The sequence below is a fragment of the Camellia sinensis genome, chromosome 13 (genome assembly GCF_055761805.1).
Source record: "Camellia sinensis isolate YWXY chromosome 13, ASM5576180v1, whole genome shotgun sequence".
NCBI classification, from domain to species: domain Eukaryota; kingdom Viridiplantae; phylum Streptophyta; class Magnoliopsida; order Ericales; family Theaceae; genus Camellia; species Camellia sinensis.
In genome coordinates, this window is record NC_138973.1 from 146,811,369 (window position 1) to 146,827,720 (window position 16,352).

A 16,352-nucleotide genomic window follows, 5' to 3' on the forward strand; every position below is an offset into this window, starting at 1 on the left:
ACATTTAATACATGTTTAGCCTGAATGATACAAATTTTTAGAGAGCAAGAGAAACAAAATATGAAAACTTATGGAGAAGGGGCGCAGGGTGACTGGCTTTGCCTCTTTTGTGACCCAACATAAAATTAAGAATCCTTACTAAGGATCAATGATTAAAACAAGAAAGCCTTAGGCAAGGCATTCTAGATTCAAACCTTGGTGAGGCAAATCATGAACCTCAAGGTCTTGAAGCATAAGCTTTACAGTTTTTGCAATTTTATATTTACAAAACATGTAATATATATTTAAAATTAGTATAAATAAGTCCAAGAAAAAAGGTGCCTAACAGTAGATAAATTGACTAAAATAAATTTCGAGGGCAACCCAAGTCCATTAATATGGTTCCAAGGTTTTAAAAACCAGACTGGACCGGCCGGTTGAACCGGTGACCAGACCTAGTTCCGATCCGGATGACCCTCCAATAAATGTTTCTATGAAGCCCTAACACTCTAAAACATGTGCCGTAGGACACGAGAACACGACAAGGACACGTTAATTAGCTTTTTAAAGAGACACACCAACTAGTTTTTTAATTAATAGATTATTGATAAAAAATAACTAAATGAACGACAAGCTAAGAAGCATGGACACAGACACGCTGACACAATAATTATCAAAAAACACATGACATAACACGTAGAGAACACACAAAATATATAGTTTTATGTATTTATTATATGTCATATATATATATGATATTGAAACACAATAAAAAATGCAACTTAATACTAATTTTTGTAGATGTACATTATTTTTGTTTTATCTTTTGTACCCTAGATAATTTTGTGTATGTAACTCATGGACGTGTGTATCCCCCAAGTGTCTGAAGAGTGTCCAATTCTAAAAAAAAAAATTAAAAAATAATAGGACATATTTGAACGAGTGTCCGACACGTGTCGGGAAGTGTTTGAAAAGTGTCGGTGTCTAGCGCGGACATGTCACCTTAGAAGTGTCCGTGTTTTATAGATGACAAGAGTTAACTTAAGAGTGGTCATTCCTTTTTTTTTTTTTTAAAAAAATTTATTCTTAGTTTTTATTAATTTTGATTGTTTATAAATGTAATATTAATCTACTAACAAATAAAAATATAATATATATATATATATATATATATTTTGTCGAGTCTGTATCTCTTCTTTTTTTTTTTGAAAATATGTCCATAGTTAGATATGGTTTGATCATCCATATAACATAATTATTGATCTACAAATAATGATCATGCTTTTTTGTTTCCTTGCCTCTCTCTTCTTTTCCACGACCCTATCTTTTTCATAAAATAAAAAAATTGAAAAAAGCTAATCACAGATCTGACCGCATTCATTACTAAAATCTAACCGCATCAATTGTTGGAAACATTTACAGAAAAATAAAACAAAATCAATGACAGAAAAAATTGCAAGAACGTGGATAGGTAGATATATAATCGAATGACCATGTGTCTCGATATAGAGAGCGAGCTATATATATCTATATTCATAGAAAAGCACGGACACAAAATCAATCACTCAAAAACAGAAAGAGAAACTCAAAATCAATCGCTCGAAATTGAAAAGAACGAGAGACATTATACCAATCACCATTCGTCGATATATATGTATGTATGTATGTATATATATATATATATATTCACAGACAAGCACAGAAACAAAATCAATTACACGAAAACAGAAACGCAAAATCAATCGCTTGAAAATTGGGATGAATGAGAGATATTAAACAAAAATATATATATATATATATATATAGCACTCACAAAAACAGAAAATCAATCGCTTTGAAATTGGAAAGAACGAGAGATATTAGACGAATCACAGAAAACGTAAATGCAAATCTTGAAACCTAGGCAAAAACTAAAAATGCAACATAAGAGAGATGAAAACCTTGATTCATTCATTGGAAACAAAAGTTGATGAAAAATGTGGAGTTACCGAGCCGGATTATGGTGACGAAAGTGAAAGGTATTAGTAGAGAGAAGTGAAGTACTGTTTGTATATATATACAGGGAGGGAAACAATTTTAGGCTGTGTTTTCAGTTTCATCCCAGGTGAGCTTTCACAATTGCGTGACGTGATCCTGTAGTGAATTCTAATTTTAATTTTAATTTATTTTATTTTTGGTCAATGGACTGGGCAGTTGCTTGCTAGGGCCAATAGGGGTGGAAGGGACAAGTAAGTTTTTGGGTGCTTACACTTTTCCGTGGGTTTCCCATTATTTCGGTGAATGACACATGACAGGTGGGCCTTCTGGGCTTCAAATACTTCTAGTTATATATATATATATATATATTCAAAGCAATGAGATAGATACCATTTAATTTTTTGTTGCTATGTATGGGCTGAGTTGTAGCAATCGGTACAGTTGATTGAGGTTTTCAATTGCAAGGATCGAGCCAATTCAAATTTTAATTTAATATAATGAAGGCCTAGATAATTTTCTTTATGTATAATTATATTGTTTAATTTTTTACGCGAATTAGTTTATCGGTTCGCGAGAATGGTCTTCCATTTCAATTTGAGATTTGAGAGATACGCCTTGTAGATAATTGCTTTTATTTTAAAATATTGAGTTTAATTATTTTGTTAATATTTTGGAGATTAGAATAATTATTTACGCATTTGGGCTCCTAAAACTGTAATATTTATACGTAATGGAGATATTTTTGAGAAGGCATAGCAACCACTATTATGCGACCTTCTCCGCTTCAATTTTACACTTAAATTCACATTTACCATTTATTTTTTTAGATACAAAAATGTGATTTGATGAAAGGACTATCAATGTCCGATCAACTTGATTTTTTTTTTTTTTACAGGCATATTCTACTAAATGTATTCTAAAAATTTAACAATTCACATTATCAAAATTGGCCCACATGGCCTCACAACAATGATTGTTATTCCTCTTACACAACAGTCACCCCTTTTCCTATTGCGATATATTTGGACTCGAAATAGCAATGTGCTATAAACATTAACCGATAATTGAGACGGAATACATGCACTTGGATTTAATCACTTCATATGGGATCGACTTAAGGTCGTGTTTAGTTGATATGTTTGCTAGTATTTTAATATTATTATTTCAAAAATAAATTAATTTTGGTTCTTGCTATAACATTAGAGTAATGATATATACAAACAAATTTTTTATACAAAATTTCTATAAAAACAATTTCACATCTTGTGATTCTTTCATTTACAATCAAAACTCCAACAAGTATCATCATAATTTCAAATCTGCCATTAACATATTATTTTGAACGTGTTTTTAATATAATCATTTCGTATGCAAATCATTTTTCATAAGACTATTCTCCAAAAAATAAAGCTTTTAACTCTTTAACTATAACTATGCTAAAATCTAATCAAGATCATAAAAAAGAAAATTCAATAATATCAATTTAAAAAGGAAAAATTACTAATTAATTTTATTTCCATTTATTAGTAATAGTATATTTTATTTCCATTTTACCATTCTCCTAAAAACATGAATAAAAATGGAAAAATTTGGAAAAAGTCCCTCTACAAGTTTGTGTAAGAGTTTAAGGACATAAATAATTTTCTTCATAGTTAAAGTCCCTAGAATCTCAAATTATAAAATAATAAGGACAAATTTTAATATAAATAGACCAAACTACCCTCCTTTCTTTATCTCAGTTAGTCTTTCTCCTCTCTGTTTCTTGTCTCTATCTCTCTGTCTCTTGTCTGTCTCTTTCCTCTCTCTCTCTCTCTCGTTCTCTCGTCACTCATCTCCGGCAGATCCTCATTTTTGGCAAATTTGTGGCCCTCATCGTCTCTTTCCTCATCTTCTCCATTGCCAATGGCCATAATATCATAGCTCTCCTCTCCGGCTTCCTGAACTGCAGCCACTTCATCGCGAAGTCCGTCGTCAAAGAGATCGTCGTCGTTCGTTCAGATCCAAGCGGACCTTCGCTACAACGACTCTCCGGTGTCGCCGTCTATTTCCTACTGGTCTTCATCATTTTTTCTAGAGAGAGACAGATTTTTAGGAAGCGAACAGAGAGAGAGAGAGATCGACGGTGGTGTTGGATCAAATGAAGATCAGATGAAGACCGGATCTTCTTCTTCGGCACTATTATTGCGAAATCCTTCGGTTTATACGTGTGAGTCTCGGATTAGAGGACACAGTCCGCCGTCAGCCGTCATCATCACCAAGTTTGCTGTCGCAGAGATCGTTGCCGGAGAGATCTCTGTTCGTTCAAATCCAAGCGAAGAAGGTTACTACCGACAAGGTATGATCGATCGAAGCCTCCCTTTCTGCGTCATGTCTGACCGGAGGTATGAATTTCTGTCGAAGAGGTACGGCGTTCTGGTGGCTACCCTATCGAGCCCTAGCTCAACGAAGAGAAAGTAACCGCCAATGGTTTTGCTCTGGTAAGTTCCTAGTGATGGTTTTGCTGGTATGTGGGTTTGAAAACCCTTTGACAAAAATGTTCAACACAGATGTCAAGGTCAACACATATGTGAGTTTGTGGAAAGCCCTTTGCTGGTATGTGAGTTTGGTGAAGATGTCAAGGTCAACATAGATGTGTATCTCAGAGAAATTTTACTAACTCACTCAGTAAAATTTTACTAATTGACTGTAAGACATATAAGAAACATTGTGGAATTTCTCTCTCCCTCTCTCTCCACTGATTTAAAACTCAGTGAAGTTTAACTGAGTAAAATTGGTGAAGTCATATGTGTATATATATATGTATATATTTATACTGTTTGTTTGTTTGTTTGGTACACTCAATGAAATTTCAATGAAATTTTACTGAGACAGTGAAATTAATTAATCAATTAAATTGGGTATCAAGTAATAAATCATCAGAACTCTCTCTCTTTCTCTCTCTCTTTCTCTTCTTAGCTTGTCTTTCTCTCTCTCTCTCCACTGATTTGCTTTAATTTTACTGAGGCAAAATTACTCAGTGAAAATTTTACTAAGTGACAAAAGAACTCAGTAAAAATTTACTGAGACACTTAGGGTGTGTTTGGTAACGTTTACGTTTTCAGTTTATATTTACAAAAATTTTATAAACTGATTTTTGTTTATTTTTTGTTTATTTTTAGAAAAACATAAACTACAAACGCGTTTGGTAATTGACAAAATGTTTAAAAAACATTTAAAATATAAAAAAGAGTGAGAAATTGCAAGTGGCGGCTGAAAGTGGTGACGGTGGGTGATGGGTAGCTGGTGGTGGGGGTGGGTGAGTGGGTGACGGTGGCGGGTGGTGGGTGGTAGCGAGTGGGCGGTGGCGGTGGCGGTGGCGGTGGCGGTGGCGGGTAGTGGGTGGTGGTGGCAGACAGGTGGTGGCGGGTAAGTGGCGGGTGATGGTGGATGGGTGGGTGACAGTAGCGAGTGGTGGGTGGTAGCGAGTGGGTGGTGGTGGTAGTGGTGGCAAGTGGGTGGTGGATGGCGGGTGGTGGCGGGTGGTGATGGTGGGTTGATGGGTGACGGTGACGAGTGGTAGGTGATAGTGAGTGGGTGGTGGCGGTGGCGGGTGGTGGTGGCAGGTAGGTGGCAGATGGCGGGTGGTGGTGGTGGTAGTGGTGGTGGGTGGGTGGGTGACGGTGGCAGGTGGTACGTGGTAGCGAGTGGGTGGTGGTGGCGGGGGGTAGTGGGTAATAGTGGTGGTGGGTGGGTGACAGGTGGCTGGTGGTGGTGGGTGGCTGGTGGTGGATGGTGGTGGCAGGTGGCTGGTGAGTAGCGGTGGGAAGTAGGTGGCGGGTGGTGAATGGTAGTGGCGGGTGGATGGTGGGTGGTGGTGGTGGCGGCGGCGAGGGATGTGTGGTGGTAGCGAGTGGATGGCAGGTGGGTGGTGGCGGGTGGTGGTGGCAGGTGGTGGTGAGTGGTGGTGGTAAGTGGTAGTGGTGGGAGGTGGGTGGTGGTAGCGGAAGATGGCGGTGGAAAATGGTGGCGGGTGGTGGCTAGTATTGGGTGGTAAAAAAAAAAAAAACTGAAAACTCAAAATGAAAACACATTTTTTGTGTTTTCGTTTTTTGGCCAAATTTATAAACTGAGACCACTGATTTATAAATCAAAAATTTTACCAAACAAGTTTTTATTTGAGTTTTTTAAATTTTTGTAAATATAAACAGAAAACTGAAAACGTAAGTGTTACCAAACGGCACCAAGGTGAAATTTTATTGAGATAATGAAATTAATTAATCAATTAAATTGGGAATCAAGTAATAAATCATCAGAACTCTCTCTCTCTTCTAGCCAATGCCTCCTCAGCCTGTCTCTTTCTCTCCACTGATTTGGTTTAATTTTACTGAGGCAATCACTCAGTGAAATTTTACTGAGACAGTGAAATTAATTAATCAATTAAATTGGATATCAAGTAACAAATCATCAGAACTCTCTCTGCCTCTTAGCCAGTGCCTCCTCTTCTACACTTCCACCACGCAGACTCAGTGAAATTTTACTGAGTCAGTCAGTAAAATTTCTCCGAGTCTGAGAATTTTTTTGATTTAATTCCATTAATTAATTATTCAATTAAATGGATATCAATTAGTTAATCATTAGAACTCTCTCTCTCTCTCTCTCTCCTAGCCAGTGATATTTTAGTTTGCCGGAGAGTCATTGGAAATGTCTCCAGCAAAGTGAAATTCCATTGTATTAAGTCAGTAAAATTTTATATTGCCAGAGATTTGCCGGAATGATCGCTAGAAAATTGTTGTTGGTGACCAGAAGTGATCGCTGGAAAATTGTTACCGGTGACTGGAAGTGATCACCGGTCACCGATAGTCATCGGTAGCCGGAGGTGGGTGTCGGTGGCTGGTGATAGTTGTCAGTTGTCTAGGTGGTGGGGGTAATAAAATTATATTAAGGGTAATATTGTCCATAAAAAATTATTATCCTTAAACTAGTAACTATATTTTAGTTGTCCTTAAACTAATAAAATATTTAAACTAGGGACCTAAACTAAAGAGCCCATAAAAAATTTCATAAACAATTTTAATTTATTTAAATTTTAGTAATAACAATAATTTTAATTGTTGAATTTTTTTTTTTAAAAAAAAAGCATCTTAAACAAAAGTATAAATACAAGATTAATTAATTATCTCACGTAATAAGAAATATATGAATTCACCCCAGTATTATTTTCCATATCTCTATTGATGGAATTTTAATAAAATTTTACATTTTTAGATTGTTTACCATTAAAAAAGATTCATAGTTTGAAGCAGCAGAAAAATGATGAAATTTACGCCGTAGTTTTTTGGATCCAATTGTTATTTATGATTTTTTAAATCTAATATTTATAATTTGTACAATTAAAAATTAAAAATTTAAGTAAGTTAATATTATTTAAGAAATTGTTGTTTATATTGAATGAGGAGGACAAAATTGGGATATAATTCACAGTTATGAAGAATTGAAATTTTTGAAAATATTTTATAAAAAATAAGATTTAGTTTATAACGAACCTTGACAGGACTCAATGGTAATTTTTAAGCAAATTGGGACTTACTGGTAATTTTTTCAATTTAAAAAATGAAAGGTGATATATAAATAAAAAATTTGGTACGAATAAAAGTGTACATAAAATTAATACAAAATAATATGATAAATTTTGATTTTATTATTTTAAAGTAAGACCCATCAAGTAACTTATATTTAAAAAAAAATCAATGTCATGTCATCCTTATCTAAAAAATTGTTTCAAATGTCTATATGAACATTATTTTTATTTGAAAATTTATGTAGGCTTTTGTAAATGATAATATCGTTTAATATACTCCTTTCATTTTGAAACAATCATAAAAATAAATTTTATTTAGAAAAAAAATCACTATCACATTATTCTTAAAGTTTTAGTAAGAATCTAATTTTTCTATTGTGGCCATCTCTTTTAAGTGCCAAATTATAATATGTCTATCTCACTGTTAAGCAACTTATAATTAAGACAACTCCATGTTGTCTTCTAGAATGTAACAAGGATAGACCTTGGATTTTGACATTGGGGGTGAATATATATACTAACAAATTTATTTTATTTTATTTTTAAAATATGGACCATAACATAAATTTCTACCAATATAAAAAAGTAAAAATTACATGAAATAAAAACAAATACAAATAAGTTTTTTTTTTTTTTTGTTGGGTATTCACGTTAAGTTACAAAATATCGCAACTATAGGATAACCTATCTACTAAAGTGAGGAATTTTTGAATTGTGCTCGACAATATTACATGTTATTAAAGGCATCTACGATAAAATTAATATTAAATTTTTGAACAATATTTTCTCAATAAATGTGACCAATTAACTTATTAGATCGGACTCCACTTTATTCTCTTCCTGCAGACTAACGCTTGTAATTGACATTGGCTATGAGAAACCAAATTATTTTGTTATAATTTGTCCAAAATTTTTAATTTCATTCGACACCTAGATTTAGAGGAGTGACCATTTAACTTTTTTTCAAAACCTTAAAAGGTGAAACCACTTATTTATTTATTTATTTTTTAAAAAAGGGAACGGGAGAATCTATATAATTTGGAGACAATTATAAACTACTATTAATATAATAAAGGAATTTTTTGAAATCATAAGGGGGCAATCGCCCTCTTTTGTCCCTCTCTAGATCCGATATTGGAATATAAGATATTTAAAACAAAATGACAACATTACAGAAAACAAAAAATAAGAGGTAATATAATAATGCGGTTTTTTTTTTTGAAATCGTAGGGAGGACGATTCTCCTTTGTCCCTCTTCCATATGTAAGTTTTGTTGGAAAATTTATAAAGAGATAGTTGTGAATTGAAATAGACTCAATTTGAATGAAAGGATGCAAACCTTTCATGGTGTCTCTTTATTTTAAAGGAAGAGTTATGTCCCTTCTTCATACCTTTTCTATTCAAATTGAATAGGTGCCAACAAAGCCTATATAAAGGCAGCCCCATTTCAATTTTGATTGATTCCGAAAATTCATTTTCCTTGCCTTCATTTTGCTCTCCTGCGTCCATTATTCTTCATATTAGATTTAGAATAAAATTCAGAGAGTTATAGAATACAAGGTTCTACTTCGCCAGACAAATTTGTTTGAAGTGCTACGACAAATTTGTGAAGATCATTGTATCCTGGGAGATAGACGCCACATAACCGTAAGCACCGTAGCGGGGCGAATCTGTCTTAAGGACAGAGTATCACACACTCGACTTGGTCTTTAATTATTTATTCGGTTCAACAAAATAAATTCTGTAAGTTTTATTTTATTTTGTTTGAATTAGTTTCAATTTATTTTATTACACAGAAGATTGTTCCAATAATCTTAAGACAGATTCGAATTTATTCTGTTTACAGAATTTTTTCGTTTGTTTCCTTTTCTCTTTCTTCTTTTAAGAAAAATTATTTTCTGTGGATTTACAAAATAATATTCTGGTTGAAAAAATAAATAGTAATTATATGCTATTTGACAGATAGTAGTAATATACTGTCTATTTTCTTTGACAACCAGTAGTACGATACTGGTGTCATTAACAATTCAAAATATATTTTTGTGAAATTTTTTCAGAAATTAATTTTGGGTTTTAGAAATTATTTTCTGAGTTTTCATTACTTAAAATTCTGTTTTAGTATTTTAATTATTGAAGTGTTACAGAAATTAATTTCCTGTGTGGAATTAATTTGATTGAATAAAATTTTATTTTATTTCCATATTAATTGAAAAATAAAAGTTATTTTCTTATTTCTTTTATTTTGCAGAATTTAATTTCCTGTGTGGAATTAATTTGGTTGAATAAAATTTTATTTTATTTCCAAATTAATTGAAAAATAAAAGTTATTTTCTTATTTCTTTTATTTTATAGAATTTAATTTCCTGTGTGTAATTAATTTGGTTAAATAAAATTTTATTTTATTTTCAAATTAATTAAAAAATAAAAGTTATTTTCTTATTTCTTTTTTACAGAATTTAATTTCTTGTGTGAAATTAATTTGATTGAATAAAATTTTATTTTATTTCCAAATTAATTGAAAAATAAAAGTTATTTTCTTATTTCTTTTATTTTACAGAATTTAATTTCTTGTGTGGAATTAATTTGGTTGAATAAAATTTTATTTTATTTCCAAATTAATTGGAAATTAAAAGTTACATTCTTGTTTCTTTTATTTTTACAGAATTTAATTATGTGAATTTGGTTTAATTTTCTGTGTACTGTAAATTCTAATTCTAATTTTGTTTATAAATTAGAATTGATGGCTACTGAAACTAATGCCTAAACAAGTACGACTGTGGTGGCTGCAATTGCACCAACCCCCTCTCCTGTGATGACAGTACCAATAAATCACGGAGAGAAGCCAGTAAAGTTCTCAGGAACTGACTTTAAAAGATGGCAACAGAAAATGTTGTTCTATCTTACAACTCTGAACCTGGCTCGTTTCCTCTGTGAAGATGCTCCTATCCTGAAAGAGGATGAAACCGATCAACAAGTGGTTGCTGCGGTAGATGCCTGGAAACATGCCGATTTTCTTTGTCGGAACTACATCTTGAACGGACTTGACAACACATTATACAACGTCTACAGTCCAATCAAGACAGCAAAAGAACTTTGGGAATCGTTGGAGAAAAAGTACAAAACGGAAGATGCCGGCTCAAAAAAATTTGTAGTTGGCAGATTCCTGGATTTTGTAATGGTTGATTCAAAAACTGTGATCAGCTAAGCTCAAGATTTCCAACTCATTTTGTATGACATTCACGTAGAAGACATGTCTCTCAGTGAATCCTTCCAAGTTGCAGCCTTAATTGAAAAATTACCAAAAGGCTGGAAGGAATTCAAGAACTACCTCAAACACAAGCGCAAAGAAATTTCTATGGAAGAATTAATTGTGCGTTTGAGGATTGAGGAGGACAATCGCAATTCTGAAAAGTGGGCTAGTAAGCATCCTATGGAGTCTTAGGCAAATGTGGTGGAACATGCTTTAAAAATCAAGAAACGAAAGTCTTTTAGAGAAAGTTCATCACAAGGCTTTAAAGGGGGGGGGGAATAATAAAAAGTACAAGTTTAATGGCAAATGTTACATCTGTGACAAAGAGGGACATCGGGCCAAAGATTGCCGTAGCAAAGGTAAAAGCAAAAGAAGAACAAGCAAGAAGCCTGCTCAAGCCCATATGACCGAAGTGGATAAGATTTCCAATGGTGTAGATGACATCAATCTTTCTGCAGTTGTTTCCGAGGTAAATCTTGTCGGAAATCCTAAAGAATGGTGAGTGGACACTGGTGCTACTCGCCATATCTGTGCCGACAAAAAGATGTTCACATCTTATTCTACAGTGGATAATGGTGAACAACTTGTTATGGGCAACTCCTCAACTTCCAAAGTTGAAGGACAATGAAAGATTGTACTTAAGATGACATCTGGAAAGGAACTCACTCTTAACAATGTGCTGCATGTACCGGACATTCGCAAGAATTTAGTTTCCGGATCTTTGTTGAGTAAGAATGGGTTTAGGCTAGTTTTTGAAAGTGACAAGTTTGTACTTACCAAAAACGGGATGTATGTAGGAAAATGTTACATGTCTGATGGCCTTTTCAAGTTAAATGTAATGACCGTTGTACCCTCAGTTATTAATAATAATACATCTTCTTCTTACTTGCTTGAGTCTTCAAATTTATGGCATGGTAGACTAGGACATGTTAATTATGGATCTTTACGTAGATTAATTAATATGGAATGTTTACCTAAATTTGATATTGATTCAAATCATAAATGTGAAATTTGTGTTGAGGCAAAATTATCTAAAACTCCTTTTCATTCAATTGAAAGAAGTACGAAACCACTTGAATTAATTCATAGTGACATTTGTGATTTTAAATCAATTCAAACCAGAGGTGGGAAAAAGTATGTTATCACTTTTATAGATGACTATACTAGATATAGTTATGTTTATTTAATTCGAACCAAGGATGAAGCTTTGGAAACTTTCATTCAATATAAGGATGAAGTTGAAAATCAACTTGGTAAGAAAATCAAGAAATTTAGAAGTGAGATGTGGTGAGCATGAATCACCTTTTGGTGAATTTTGTAAAGAACATGGAATAATTCATCAAACCACCGCTCCTTATTCACCTCAGCAAAATGGAATTACTGAAAGGAAAAATAGGACTTTAAAAGAAATGATGAATGCCGTGTTAATAAGTTCTGGATTACCTCAGAACTTGTGGGGGGAAGCAATACTTTCTGCTAATTATATACTTAATAAAGTACCTCGAAAGAAAGTGAATCAAATACCTTATGAATTGTGGCATGGAAGAGTACCATCCTACAAATACTTAAAAGTGTGGGGGTGTTTGGCTAAAGTGGCTATTCCTAGTCCTAAAAAGACTAAGATAGGTCCTAAGACCATTGATTGCATTTTCATTGGTTATGCCAAGAATAGTAGTGCATATCGGTTTTTGATTCATAAATCAGAACATTTCGAAATGCATGTAAATACTATTATTAAATCTCGAAATGCATATTTCTTTGAACATGTATTTCCAAATAAGACTGGACAAGAGATTAGTAACAATAAAAGATCTCATGATCAAGAACATGACCAAGAACAAGAGTTAGATCAAAATGAGGAAGAGGAACCTAGGTGTAGTAAACGTGCTAGAACCTCAAAATCTTTTGGTTCAGATTTTCTAACATATTTGTTAGAAAATGAGCCTTTAACTTATAAAGAGGCTATGTCCAGTCCTGAGGCTCTTTTATGGAAAGAAGTTGTCAATAGTGAAGTTGAATCCATCTTGCAAAATCACACTTGGGAATTGGTGGATTTGCTATCAGGTTGTAAACCTCTTGGGTACAAGTGAATTTTCAAAAGAAAATTGAAAGCAGATGGATCAATTGACAAATACAAGGCAAGACTTGTGGTCAAAGGATTTAGACAAAAAGAAGGTCTTTATTACTTTGACACATACTCACCGGTTACTAGAATAACATCCATTAGAATGCTAATTGCCATTGCATCTCTATACAATCTAGAAATTCATCAAATGGATGTGAAAACCGCTTTCTTAAATGGTGAGTTAAATGAAGAAATTTACATGGAACAACCAGAAGGTTTTTCTGTTCTAGGAAAAGAAAAGAAAGTGTGTAAATTGGTTAAATCATTATATGGTTTAAAACAAGCACCAAAGCAATGGTATGAGAAATTTGACAAAGCAATGATGTCAAGTGGATTTAAAATTAATGAGTGTGACAAATGTGTTTATATTAAAAACACAGACAAATGTTATGTCATTGTATGTCTTTATGTAGACGATATGCTCATCATTGGTAGTAATAATGGCATGATTAAAACTACCAATAAAATGTTGAATAAACATTTTGATACGAAGGACATGGGCATTGCTGATGTAATTCTTGGTATGAAAATTACCAAAGCATCAGAAGGTTATGCTTTGTCACAGTCTCATTACATTAAGAAAATGCTTGACAAATTCAGCAAAGATGATGATCATCTTGCTAGAACACCTGTAGATGTTAATTTGTATCTTTTTAAGAATATACAGGAAAGTATTTCTCAATTATAGTATGCCCAAATTATTGGAAGCTTAATGTACTTGATGAACTGCACTCGCCCAGATATAGCTTATGCAGTAAGTAAATTAAGTAGATATACGAGTAACCCAGGAGTAGAACACTGGAAAACAATTATAAGGGTTCTAAGATATCTTTGATTTACTCGTAACATTGGGCTGAATTTTACTAGATATCCAGCAGTATTTGAAGGATACTGTGATGGAAATTGGATATCGGATACTAAAGACTCGAAGTCCACCAGTGGGTATGTCTTTACTCTTGGTGGTGCGGCTGTATCTTAGAAATCTTTCAAATAGACTTGTATTGCTAGGTCTACTATAGAATCAGAATTCATAGCTTTAGACAAAGTAGGGGAAGAAGTAGAATGGCTTCGCCACTTCCTTGAAGATATTTCAATATGGCGAAAATCGGTGCCTGCTATATGCATACATTGCGATAGTCAATCTGCAATAGGTAGAGCACAGAGTCATATGTATAACGGTGAGTCTCGACATATTCGCTGTCGACATAATACCATAAGACAACTATTCTCTAATGGAATTATTTCCATTGATTATGTGAAGTCTAAAGACAACATAGTGGATCCACTAACCAAAGGGTTAGCAAGAGAGTTAGTTGAGAATTCATCGAGGGGAATGAGACTAAAGCCTATTAAATAAGAGTTACCACAACGGCAACCCAACCTAGTTGACTGGAGATCCCAAGATCTAGGTTCAAAGGGACAACCGAGTTGTGAATGACTTAGAAGGATCACTGGGGAGTCTAACTCCTACCCATTTCTATGATGAAATAGTGATGTCTGCAGCGTTTTAGGTTAAGTAAAACTTTTAATGATTCTTATATCTAGGTAAACCTAGTGGAGTATGGCAGGATACTCTTCATAAGAATCACCTATGTGCGTGTGAACTAGGCCGGTTCTATAAAATTTGTGAAGGGCTACTAGTCTTTAGAGCACTCATGAAAGACCTGGTTTTTCAGGGCCAAAATGAACACAATAGTGAGAACTAAACTGTGTCTGGAGATATACTGTGTGAGTTCTATTGTGTCTTGGTTTACATAAACGGCTGAACAGTTCAAGACATCATGTTCACTGGTTAGCTAGTAAATCCGATAGTGTCTCACAAGGGAAGGTTCAAAGCCAAAAGCTACCTATCATTTGCAGAATATTTCCAATTTCTGTACTCTCTGCATTTATATCATGTTGTTGCATTTTCTCTCTGTCAATTTCATTCATGTGGGGGATTGTTGGAAAATTTATAAAGAGGTAGTTGTGAATTGAAATAGACTACATTTGAATGAAAGGGTATAAACCTTTCATGGTGTCTCTTTATTTTAAAGGAAGGGTTATGTCCCTTCTTCATACCTTTTCTATTCAAATTGAATAGGTGCCAACAAAGCCTATATAAAAGCAGCCCCATTCCAATTTTGATTGATTTTGAAAATTCATTTTCCTTGCCTTCATTTTGCTCTCCTGCGTCCATTATTCTTCATATTAGATTTAGAATAAAATTCAGAGAGTTATAGAATACAAGGTTCTAGTTCGCTGGAAAAATTTGTTTGAAGTGCTACTACAAATTTGTGAAGATCATTGTATCCTGGGAGATAGACGCCACATAACTGCAAGCACCGTAGCGGGCGAATCTGTCTTAAGGACAGAGTGTCACACACTCGACTTGGTCTTTAATTATTTATTCGGTTCAACAAAATAAATTCTGTAAGTTTTATTTTATTTTGTTTGAATTAGTTTCAATTTATTTTATTACACAGAAGATTGTTCCAACAAGTTTATTACTGATTAATAATACCACGTTTCAATGATAATGTGATATTGAATTTTTACAAGCATAACACCATATGCCTAAAAAATAAAATTTGATAAATCACCTAACAAACTCACAGGGGAATGGACAACAACAGTTGTCGCTGGTTTTAGTAAGTGTGTGTTTGGAAGCAACTAAAAAAGTGACTTTTTTTTGTTTTTTAGTTGCTTGAGAAAGCGGACTTTTCAGGAAGAATCTTGAAATGGACAGTAGAGTTAGGGCAATATGATATCAAGTTTCAACCAAGAACAACAATCAAGGCATAGGCCCTAGTAGACTTTGTGGCGGAATTTGCCCCCCCACTCGCCCAGTCTGCCCAATAGATTTAGCATGCGAGACTGAGCAAGATAAAGTGGCTAGTGCGGACTTAGCACAACCAACAGTCTCGATCCAACTAGAAGAGGGTGGGGTACACACAATAGAAAGACAAGACAATAGTGGGCAGGCCATTGAAAGAATGGCCGAACTGCTGAGCAAAGACATAGAAATGCAAGAAGATAAGTCGCACACGGAGACCGCCCAAACTTCATTGTTAAAAAACTCACAAAATCCATTTGACTTTTAGATGTTGTTCATTGGTGAGATATGGAAACTCTTTGTTGATGGGGCTTCAAACAAGCATGGCACAGGGCTAGGGGTAGTGTTAATTTCGCCAGACGGACTGACCATTGAGCATGCCGTCAGATTGGGGTTCCCAGCATTAAACAATGAAGTAGAGTATGAAGCTCTCCTTGCTGACCTAAAAAGTGCTCTATGGATGAACACAACCGAGCTATGGGTGTTTAACAAATTTAAGGTTGTTATTAACCAAGTATTTGGCGAATACGAGGCCAAAGATGACAGAATGACCAAGTACCGGCTGGAATGAGGGACCAGTACGCAAGGGCATGGGCCACTTCTCGTTTCCAGATCCTTCTTGAGGGCCCAGTTTGCCGGGCGTGGTTCC